The sequence below is a fragment of the Cynoglossus semilaevis genome, chromosome 8 (assembly GCF_000523025.1).
Source record: "Cynoglossus semilaevis isolate Cse_v1.0 chromosome 8, Cse_v1.0, whole genome shotgun sequence".
Taxonomy (NCBI): Eukaryota; Metazoa; Chordata; class Actinopteri; order Pleuronectiformes; family Cynoglossidae; genus Cynoglossus; species Cynoglossus semilaevis.
In genome coordinates, this window is record NC_024314.1 from 1,395,601 (window position 1) to 1,407,330 (window position 11,730).

The 11,730-nt window shown below is 40.0% G+C and overlaps 1 protein-coding gene across 1 annotated transcript in view; it reads left to right on the forward strand.

The window, feature by feature from the left end:
* The window catches only part of LOC103381458 (rho-related GTP-binding protein RhoN-like), a 27,150-nt gene that overhangs the window by 9,069 nt on the left and 6,351 nt on the right, over nucleotides 1-11,730 (forward strand). The gene's annotated exons all lie outside the window — the stretch shown is intronic.

Here is an 11,730-nt window from a genome sequence, read left to right on the forward strand (position 1 = left end):
ACCTGCCCCTCTTTCCAGTATGGTACTGTGTTCTAGAAAAGTATAATGGAAAAATACTGCACCACCATGGTAACACATCGCAGATTTTATATATAAAGTTATATACATATATATGTATATATATATGTATATATACAGGATATAATTGTATATATACAATTTTTAAAAATCTGTCTGATTTTACAGTATTATGGGTTAAAAATTATTAATTAATTAATTATTTTTAAATGCTGGCATGAACTTAAATATATTTAAGCATTGACCGCTATCATACTGCAAACACCCCTCGATGCTTGAATACAAATGAAATACTCTGTATCATGTGTAAAGGTACATAGTTACTCAAATACTTAAGGTACATCGGTACGCGTAATTCTCATCTTCCAGAAATCAGAGAAAATCTCATTTAAATCTAAATCAAAATAACATAATGACATTAAATTAGTCGACCTAAATGTTTTACCTCTAAATCAGAACAACAAAAGTAATAAGTGTTCGTTTGAACCGTGCTTTAATCAATGCTGTTTTTGCAGAGTTTGAATTACGCTCACATAGCGCAGTGATTATGCTGAATAATTAGCAACTTCTCGGAGACGTTGCTAAGACACACCGAGGCTTCTGGGGCAGATTTCCACTTATCGTCGTTGCGCTCGTTAAGAACGACTGCGTCGCCTGTTCTGTTTAAGAAAATTAAGTTTCACTTTATTTTCCCCCCTTTTTATTTTCTCCTACGGCTGGCTGACGATGAAAAGCAGGTTTATGCCCTCAGGATGTTATTGCCACCACAGAAGAAGAGAGAAAAAAAAAAGCAGAAATATTCTGAATGAGCAAGTTTCACAGATAAGCTCGTGAATGTGACTCAACCTGCTGCGTCACATGTTCGTCTGAGCGTTGTCCTCCAGGGACTGGTTGTGTTTTTTTCCCCCCTCTGATAACTAATCAGGAAGAATATGTCCCAACATGTCTCACAAAACTGCTCGCTCGCTGACGTACCGCGCACGTTCGTGTGTTACCTTTAAGGCTGAGGTCTGAGCGTCCGGCCATCTGTTCAGACGCAGCGGTCTGTGTGGAAATGGCCTGATCATTTCTTTATGAGCAGCGTCTTTGACCTCTGTTACATAAGGGCTCCTCAGTATGAGGCAGATATTAGCAGATAATGTAAAGCGCCAAAAGGCAGGAAGTGCTTCTTTTTTTTCTAACGTTTCCTCTTTAATTTAACACGAGGGAACGCTCAGACGGAGATTCGACCAAATGTGGGAATCTAGAAGGCAGAAAAAGTGCTCGGGTCGAAGCGTTCAGGGTCGCGTACGGGAGAAAAGTGTGCTGAGTGGAGACTAAATGAGTGTCAGTGGGTTTTTATAGTGCGGGCCAGTGCTCCAGTCAATCTGCTCATGCTGCCTATTAGGAGACCAAGGGTGCATTGAAAATCAATGGCCCAGACGCATCTTCATTCTCCTGCCCGCAGGACGCCTGTTCTGTCTCTCAGTCACGGACTCGTGTGGAGCTGAACGCCCGGTCCAAGAGAGACACAAAGTTCGGACGAGCGTACGCACACACTAGCCACAGACTATTAGATGAAGGACGCGAATGAAAGCTAACTTTTTTCCCACCGTTGACGTTTGAAATTGAAATTCCATTCAAGCACCTCAAAAAGAAAAACAAAAACAAAGTGCAAATGCAGAGACTTCAAGTCTGGCAGTTAGTGGCCATTAAATGTCTCTCAGTGTGCCGGCTTTTCCAAAGCCAGGCTGGTGAATAAAATATGTATGCATTAGTTTTTGTGCCGACAGTTGGCTACTTTCTTTTCGCTGCAGCGTGAGCGCTTTGCTCCACTGCACAAACCCTGGCTGTATTTTCGCCTGTCACAAACATTATCCCATTGGCTGGCCTACGTGCAGATGCATTGGAAGACTTTGTTTTCCTTAGCGCTGCGATCTGTAGTTGTTTTCCTCTTTTAATATTTTATTATCGCAGAGTAAATAATTAAAACGCAGGAAGGAGAAATTAAAAAGAAAAACATCAGGGACGTTAAATAAAACCGAGTCCTGACACTTATATGCTTTTACACACGTCTACATCAAGTTCCCGGCAAAGTGGAGACCATAAAAAGTAATGCCGTAATGACGGAGAAAAAGCAAAGGCAGGACAAAAGACAAGCAGCCTGTAACGAATGGGTTTCTCCAACGGCAGCTAATGAAAAAAGAAAAAAGATTCTGTAACAGAAGACACAAATAAAAAACCCGACGGAAATCGTTTTTTTTTTTAATATTTAATGTAAATGTAAGGTAGTGCTATGTTAATGCAAAATACTTCAAATGACGCAAACTAGCTTAGTTCCCTAGCAAGTTATTGCTAACCTTTAGCTTCCCTTTTTTCTATAATTTACTGCAGTGTGAGCATTAGGATTTTTTTGAACATATTACTTTGTGTGTAATTAATGAATCAAAATTAACAGTCCTGCTTTTTTGTGTGTGTTCGTTTGGCTCTGGAATATTCCCTCCTGCAGCGAGAAGTGTTGCCACAGCAGGAAATCCTGTCGGTTTCAAGTAAACAACCCATTTAGATCAGGAGGGCGAATCATTTCCTCAACAGTTTTGCAGCCACAGTCACGTCTGCTCACGCTTAACGGCATATAAAATCGCGCCGGGAGTCGGAGGGCTCGGTGTGAAGGGGGCCGTGCCCAGATGCATGCTGGTTCACTGTGCCAATAACTTTGAGCGATCCGGCAGAATTATTGCTGATTTCAGGCAGAACTACTCTCTGTTTCCCCCTCTGCGCCCGCTGAGTGCTAACTGAACCAGGACAACAGGAACAAATTCAGTCTGAAGACAGGCGCAGAGTGCTGGATCTTCAGCTTAGTATGTCTTTGTGTTTGGACTCAAGTGAAGGCATAAAAGAATCCAAGGGCACACACACAAGCGTTTGATGATGACATTCAAGGTTACGTTTTTCAGACTGAAACGTCCGTCAGCCACAGATTTGTAGTACTCGGTCGTAATAAGAGATTCCTGGTGAATAGCAACCTCTTGTTAAATTGTTGGCGCGGCCCTTGAAGTTTTACTGCAACACTGGAGACACATCACCGCTGCAATGCAAATTATTTGAAGAGCCCACTTTAATAGCAGAGCAAAAAATAATTACTGTAAAAGCAACACGAGACAAGGGGGAGATAGAGATTCAGGTTTGGGTTTTTTTTTACCTAAATGTAACTCTGGATATTATTTTTCTTCATGTGAAGATGGTTTAATTGAGAGCTTAATGCGTTTTCTCCACTGGCGGGAAACCAGGGAGCGGCACGCGGTCTTCGCTGCGGGGTGTTCATTCATACACACCGGCTGACTCCTCTTTGTGTTTCAGACAGTTGGATTGTCCCCACGTTTCAGTCTGTGGGTGTGAAGTGGAAACGCTTCATCTCAGTCGGCACCATTACAATTTGTTCAGGTGGCGAAAAACAAACGCATCCGTCGGTACCATTAAATGGTTCTGCAGATTCTGGTCTGGGTGTGTTATAGGAATTCTTATAAAGAACAACAATAATGTAGCGGTGATGATATATGTGTGGGCGGGGCATGAGGGAGGGCGGGTAAATATTGACAATGTATATCAAAGGTTACTTTTAGCCTTAAATAATGGGAACCACGCGATATTTTGTCTTTGATTCTCACAATTTTGGAATCCCTAGTTGGACCAGGATGCCATTGAAATTAATGTCACGAAGAAATGGTTTACACACTACACTAGTACAGCAAGGTTTTCTTCCAGTAAAAGTTAGCAGTGACAGAAAGTACAACGCTGCAAAATACTTCAAAAGCAGTCGTACTTTTAAGTGTGGGACTGCTCCAAAAGCTGATTGGTCAAAAGCCGTACGTCTCACAAGAATGTATTTGCAGCATGTGGAAATAAAATCACAATGATGATATAAATGTAATGTAGAAACATATTCAATTAAAAGTTAGTTTGTTAAGAGCAAATTATTTCAATTATTAAAACGCATTTAATGACATGAAAGCCAGAATAAATAAGGAGGTAAAAGATGATCAGAATTAATAAGTAGGTTGGAACAAAAGGACAGGATATTAAAGTCAATAGTACAAAGCGGGGAGAACAAAGAGAATGAAGTTACAGTAATGAATGCATGGTGTGACCAAGATGTGGATGAGAATTCTGATGATGCGTACTTCAAAATAACATTGATGTTCCCTGACCCCTGCCCTGAGGTGACTGTTTAGCTGTCACTGGTCATACAGAACCTAGTTTAGGTTTGTGTCTGGTTCACTTACTGGCCACAATGTGTTTACTGCACGTTTGATTTTTTGATTTTTTTAGACACCTTTCCGAGCCCTGTGATGCATTTAAAATTGGATTTTCAATGTGTTTCAAAGTGTGTTAAGAGCATGATGTGACTATGACTGTGGGAGTTTCAAGAATCATCCTGGCCTGAGGGTCCAGTAGAAAAAAAAAACAAGCCAGAAACTGGACAAATCAGAGCTTTTAGAGACAACGGGAAAACTGGTCGAATCCACAGGACCAGGGCAGAACATCCTGTCCGGTGTGTAGTCCGGTGTGTAGCAACAAGCTCAAAACGAACATTACAGGGAGAACATCAAACATGAGAAACATTGAAAACCCCATGTGGCCTCGCTGTATTCAACCCCTCCTGTGCGCTGCGGTGCCAAACGCTGCACAACAGCCGGCAGATATTTCCCAAAAACTGAGCACTGAGTGCCAAACAACAATGTAATCCTAGGATTGGAGGGGCAACGGGGGAAAGTAAACAAGTGGCTAAATGGCAGCGGCGTTGTTCTGTAACTAGGTGGGTGGACGTGGACACACACACACACACACACCAGCTCTCTGGTACTTTCTCTTTTCTGAGCATGTGCTCGATCACAGGGTTTCCCCACATAAACACTTCCTCTGTGCTGATGCTACAACAGCAACGATCGCTCCCTTTGGGGGCTTCACAGTACAGGTGCCAAGGAGGGCCAAACACACATTAGCTGCTGTACTGGAGTACAGTGCTGAATAGTTAATACTCAGTTTGATTTACAGTGGGGCTTCAAGATGCCGCTTGAATCCGTTCCACAACAGCACTGCATCTCGATTGCATTTTCACCATGAGAAATATCCAACAACCAATTCATCTGTTCAACCCTTCAGAAATATACTATTAATTAATTAAATAAATTGAAACACCCCCCCTCATCTAAACATCAAAAAACATAGATATAAACAAATGCATTGATAATATAAATAATTATTGATTTAAAAATGTGTAGAATCATCCAGAGAGGGACAGTGGGCGACAGAGTGTTGGGCTGCTAAGGTAGGAGAGGGACAGGGAGTGAGGACTGGCTTCAGATGAGAGAGAGAGATAGAGAGAGAGAGAGGGAGAGAGAGAGGGAGAGAGAGAAAAGGAAAATGAGAAATAAAGCAATGGGTAAAATTACCAAGTGAGGGACAGTGAGCGAGACGGCGCGAGTGTCGGGTGGAAAAATGTATATAGTTTGTAATAGTGAGCTACTACAAGTACTATGAGAATGGTATCATATTGTGCCATAGTCGGGGACCCAACATATATTATACAAAGTATGTACTGGTTTTTTTTATATTTTTTTTATACCGTAATGTCCGGACTATAATCGGCTACTTTTTTGAACCCTTTGGCTAAAACAATGATGTGGCTAATTTCATGGGTTTTTACAGGCTAACGAAGCTCACACCGCTAGCGATCAGTGACTTCTCCGGTAGGCTACTGTGTGTTATACTAGTAGCGTATGTCTGTCTGTGAATGGCTGTGTGCGTGGGGCGAGAGAACGAGAACGGTAGCTAAAGCTGAGAGCAGTTGTCGCCCTGTCGTGTTGAAGCGTGAGTTGGTTATAGAGGAGCTGTTAAAACTCTGTTTATGTTCTGTTGTGGTCGGGGTGGCTACAATGATGCAGCTAATTTCATGGGTTTTTACAGGCTAACGAAGCTCACACCGCTAGTGATCAGTGACTTCTCCGGTAGGCTACTGTGTGTTATACTAGTAGCGTATGTCTGTCTGTGAATGGCTGTGTGCGTGGGGCGAGAGAACGAGAACGGTAGCTAAAGCTGAGAGCAGTTGTCGCCCTGTCGTGTTGAAGCGTGAGTTGGTTATAGAGGAGCTGTTAAAACTCTGTTTATGTTCTGTTGTGGTCGGGGTGGCTGATAATAAAGACCCCAACTTCCCCCCAAAGTGAAGGGAATTAGCCCCAGAGCTAATGTTAGCTTTGTCTCCCCTGTGCATTCAAACTGTGTCTTTATCAATGCTTTGCTGTTGCAGTTTCGTTGCCACAGTAACAAAGGAGGAACAGCCATTAACACAAAAGGCATTGGTTGCAAATTAATTTACGAGGTTGTTAATTAATGAGCCTGAGCCTGAATAATCAGTATTTCAATTTATATATTTGCATAAATGCAACACATGAAGTTGAAAATTAACTCGTCGTCTAGTCTCTGCGGCTGCTCCATGGAATATGTTTGTTCAAATATTATATACAGTATATACTGTATGTTAAAGCTAAAGTAGTTTGTCTTAAGTTAAAAAAAAAGGCACTGCCTATATTGAGATTGATCTCTTTATAAACCTTGTTTTCACTCCGTTGTTATCTCGCTCTCCAGAACGCTGTTTCGGGGAAAGAACTTCAAATTGATTTACGATACGAAGGGACGGGGTTCAGAACAAACGTTATAAAGAAGAGGGTTTATCTGAAGTCTGTTCACCTGTGTTCGCGGGCTGCTATTTCATTATGACAAAAAAAAAAAAAAAGCTGGAAAGGACAAGAAAGATATCTCTTGTCTTTTAAGTTTCTCGCTAAGTGTACTTTTCAACTTTTGTGACGGTGTTGCCGTTTTTGAAGGTACTACGTGTTAGAAACGCAAAGACTTTTTACAGAAGTCTGAGGGCAGAGTACGACGACCTCATTTGAATTCCAGGCGACCCCACGTAGGGCCACAACCCCAGTGTTGAGAAACGCCACTATAATCATAGTCTTCGCAAAAGTAATTAGCTGTGTGTTTTGAGCTAAGGCGAAAGCATGATCCATAGAGAAAAATCTAAATAAATACATTAAAAAAAACATCCTTATTCCAGGATTAAACAGCAATTAATTCCCTTTTCCTAAGTGGACAGTAATAAAAGCTTTCTGTGCTTAAAGCAACGGAATTCAAAGCATTTCTCGAAATCCGCATTAAAACATGTGACAGTGCAGCTTTAAAGCACACTGTAGTAACTCCAGTCATTACTCACGTACTGCAGTAAGTGACTTTTTGGCCGCTGAAGGAGAGGAATAAAAGCTGTGAGCAAATTACTGTCATATAAAAACTTTATTAATTTCCCAATGAAAACATAACTTTGTTGTCTTTTTATTTTTTTTATTTATTTCATCTCTCCTAACTCTTGTGGAACATTCTCTCTCCTCCACTATATTCCGCTCATTTGTGGATGTGCAGTTTGCTGTCAGAGGCGTACAGAGCGCCCTGGGGATTAAAGTTTTCCTGCCTCCTGCAGCCAGAAACACGGAGCAGTGAGGGGGAACCACTTTGAGTGTTGCGATGTTTGCCAAAAACCAGAGCAGTAAAAGACATTATAAAACTACACAGAGTTAAGAGTTGAGAGAAACTGCGGCGCCGAGCGCTCGCTTGTACATAAAAGTAGACGGGATTTGATAATAATGTGAAAATATCTGCTTTAATCACGGACATGAAAGCGCCGTGAATCTCCGCCACAGCACAAAGAATGTAAAAAGGGCCTGTTGGAATGAATGTCGCGTTACTACAAGCGTACAAGAAAAGCACGCCGCCAGGGCGTCAGACGACACGACGCAAAATGGCTTTTGACAGCTTCATTTATTACGAGTGTTTTATACAGCTGCCTTGGCAGGTGTGTGATTGTTGAGATGCTGAGCAGAGGAGGAGGAGGAAGAGGAGGAGTGAGGTGCATAGAGAGTAAAATCTCGGGGGGGGGTGGGGGTCAGGGGGGGTTTGATGCTTGTTTGTTCCGGCAAGGGAACGTGGGACTGCACGATGGGAGGACTTGGCAGAGAGAAACAACGATGAGGGGTTTCAGCTGAAGTAATATCAACTAAGTCAATACACTAGAGAGAGGCAGTCACCTGAGCTGGATACACTAAGTAAACACCTCATTTTTCTGTTGTTTTTTTTTTCCGTTTGTTATGAGCAGTTGCCGCAGTGTGAATAAAGTCTCCCACGCTGCTTTAAAACAAAAACACTGACTAGTGACAAGCAGAAGAGACAGATTTGTTACCACAGTCCAAGTCAGCACCTTGGACAGCTCCTTTGAGACGTCTTTAAACAAAAAAAAAAACCAACTCAGTTTAGCGTCCGTGTCCTGTTCTGTAGTCATTACTTTTACAATGGAGAAAGATTCCCACTTTCGCTGTTTCTGCTTGAAAAGCAGGAAGTAGTCTTTAAAAGTATAATGGAGGTTTATTGTATTTTTTTTTTCTCTCTCTCTGTTTTCTGCCTGCTTGTTTTTTAATGCAACTTGCCTGAGGAATTTGGAGAGGAACTTAATTATCTTGGACTAAGGCTTTTTTTTTTTTTTTTTTTACAAAAAACACTGAAACTGCAGAAGTGATGACACTCACAGTCCACTTTAGTGTGAGTGGTTTTGCTAACAAAAGGAAACAGGAAAAAACTCGTTCACCTTTGTACGGTCTCCAGACCTTTTTATCACCTTTGACACATTTTCCCCTCATGTTAGTCAAGCGTAACTAACTTAATTAACTTGGCCTTAAATGGAAGAATTTGATTTTCTAAAATATAGATACAATATATGGAATTAATAACATTTTCCTGAATGAACTAAAGAGGATTTTTCCTCCTTGTTTGGCAGGCATTGGTGGTCAAATGTACTGTCCAAAACAGAAAAAAGTTATTTTTAAAAATTTCTATTTTTTTTATGAACAAGTGTTTGTTTAGTAATCAAAACAAAATGTTACGTTATTGACTGTCCGAAGACTGTTTTGCGATCTTTTGGTCTGGACTCTGTTTTCCCACTTACACTGTTCACTCTAGTGATTTGTATTTTGTACTTCAAAAGTTTGGAATCAGTGTCAAGACTCTGTTTTCTACCTAAAACTCCCACTTACACTGTTCACTCTAGTGATTCTCAGTGACTCCCACTTACACTGTTCACTCTCGTGATCATGTGATTTTTCTTTCCTCTACTGTATAATCTAGTTCTCTAACAGTCCTCTCCATGTCTCATCTGAGTGTTTCCCATTTTGGCCCCTGGCTGTTTTTTTGTTTTTTTTTTCAGGGGAAGCGTGGGTTTTCTTAAAGTGTTACACTTTTTCCCCTGGGTTTAAAAAAAAAAAAAAAAAGCAAAAATAAATCTATAATGTGAATTCCAAATGGAGGCATTGCACAATGTTCAAAGTTAATTGTTTTTTCTCTTCACAACATTGACTGTTCATGACAAATACAGGTTCAGAGACAATATTTTATCAAGTGTCACAATTGTCTTGCCAAAAAAAAAAAAACCCCACTGTGTAACCCCAGAGTCCCAACTAGTGAAGCTAACGATACCTTCATATATTGTAATGTTTTTTTAAAGCTATTTTTCAACCAACTAAGTCAGTTATTTATCTGCCAATTTGCCCTTTTAAATTTCATCCTTACTCTCACATGTTCCTGTACTTGTACCAGCTGTGGTGGAAACATTTTTTTTTTTTTTTCAACTGTCTGCCCGAGTTCTAATAATAACCATATAACCAATGAAGCATTACTCTGCACAGTTGTAACCTATATACACTTTTAGTCCACTGCAAAGTGCTGATCAGGCAGCTCAGTGAAATAACGCCTCCCATTCTACTGGCCCGTCCTGACTAGGTTCCACAGTTAGTATGACTTCACAATGAAACACCTGGGATGTAGGTGTATTTTCTTGTGCTTGTTTTAAGCTTTTTGACACCACATGATGGCAGTAAACTCTGACAGAGATGAGGAGCCGACAGTGTGACTTTGAAGCACTGTGTCACCAGGTGAGAGGACCAATCAGGTGTGTGAGTGTGTGACACATGGTTGATGTATTAAATTGTTCACCTCCCTGTGCTGCTCTCCCTGTTATTGAATTAATCATAGTAATTTTCTCTGAAAGTTAATGCTTGATTTGCACCTAAAGAAGTGGAAAAGTGAGTTAAGTGTGTGAGCGAGAGAGTGAGAAAAAGAGAGAGAGAGAGAGAGACGGAATGAGGGCCAATGAAAAAAAAGCAGATATTAATCAAAGAAGCGAAGGTAAAAAGGTTGCAGCCTTTAGCTTGACATTTTTATCCACAAACATGTTCTGTTTGTTAATCAAGTCTTGTTTTTTGTTTTTTTTAGTCGGCTTCCTGTAACATACATAAATGTCATTCTCTCTCATTCCAGTGATCATATTGGTTTAGAATATATTCATTTGCAAATTTAGTTGAGTTTAAAAAATGCAAAAGGTTTTTATGTATCATGTATTGCAAGTCCCAAGGTATCCTCCTAATAGAGAAACCATATGAAACAAATAATTTCAACCAAAATTTTTGTTGTCATTTTAAAATGTCTTAGGAAACAGAGAAGTGGTTGAAGAGTACATGTTGTTGTAAGCAAAGTGTAAGACATGAGATCAGGAGTGAGAGGCAAATCAAGAATAATGGAATGGAACAGAAGACCTGTTCTGTTATAGTCACTGCATAACTTGAATTACACAGAATGGTAAAGCATCACCCGGTGCCCAATAAAAAATAAGCAATATATAAAAAAAACAATACTGCACAATGAAAGCAAAACCTTGAACAGACAAAAACAAGCTGGTAATAAACAGTAAAGATCTACATCGATTTTTTTTTGTGTGAAGTGAAGTGAATGAACGAGCTCACTGATAAAACTTTAAAAAAGCAAATAAACACACACAAAAAAAAAGTCTGCCATGAAGACAACGCCACATGGAGGCAGAACGCTGGAAGGACACCCACTGATTGCAATAAGAAAAAACAAACTTAGAACTGTTTTTAAAGACAAGTGACACGTGAACTATTCTTAATCAGATGGTAGATAAATCATAATCATCAGTCAAAACTTCAGCAGGTGTGAAAGAATCTGGTTGGCCTGTGGCCCTTAAAACCCTGACTAAAACACCACATAAAATATGGGGAGTAGAAGAAGACCATGAAGTCTGAAGGAGCTCAGGTGAAAGGAGAACAGGCAAAAATACTGAGGTGGAAGGAGGAATAAAATGTAGTACTTCAGAAGTACTATAACTCAGATATATACTCAAATAATATATATATATATACACATGTATGTGTATATATACTGTACATATATACTTACATATACATACATACATATACACATATATACATATATATGAAAAACTACTCAATTGCAGTAACGGAGTAAAAGTAATTTGTTACTTTGTGACTGAGGCTTCCAATATTATTGATGAAAATATTGATTGTAGTAAAAATTCCTTGCTTTGGAAAAAATAAATAACTTTTTATAGTGGTTTTTATAGTTAATCATATAATCATTTGTGAGTTTTTTTTTTTTTTTTTTTTTCAAAGTAAACCATTTCACACAGACCGACCAGCACTCTGGGCTGCGTGCCTCAGTCTACAAGTGTTCTAAGAGTAAGGAGGACCCTCTGCTCAGTCCTTTGTGTCCCTGTGTATAGTTGAAAAAAAGCACATATTGTTGGAGACAATGAGGGAA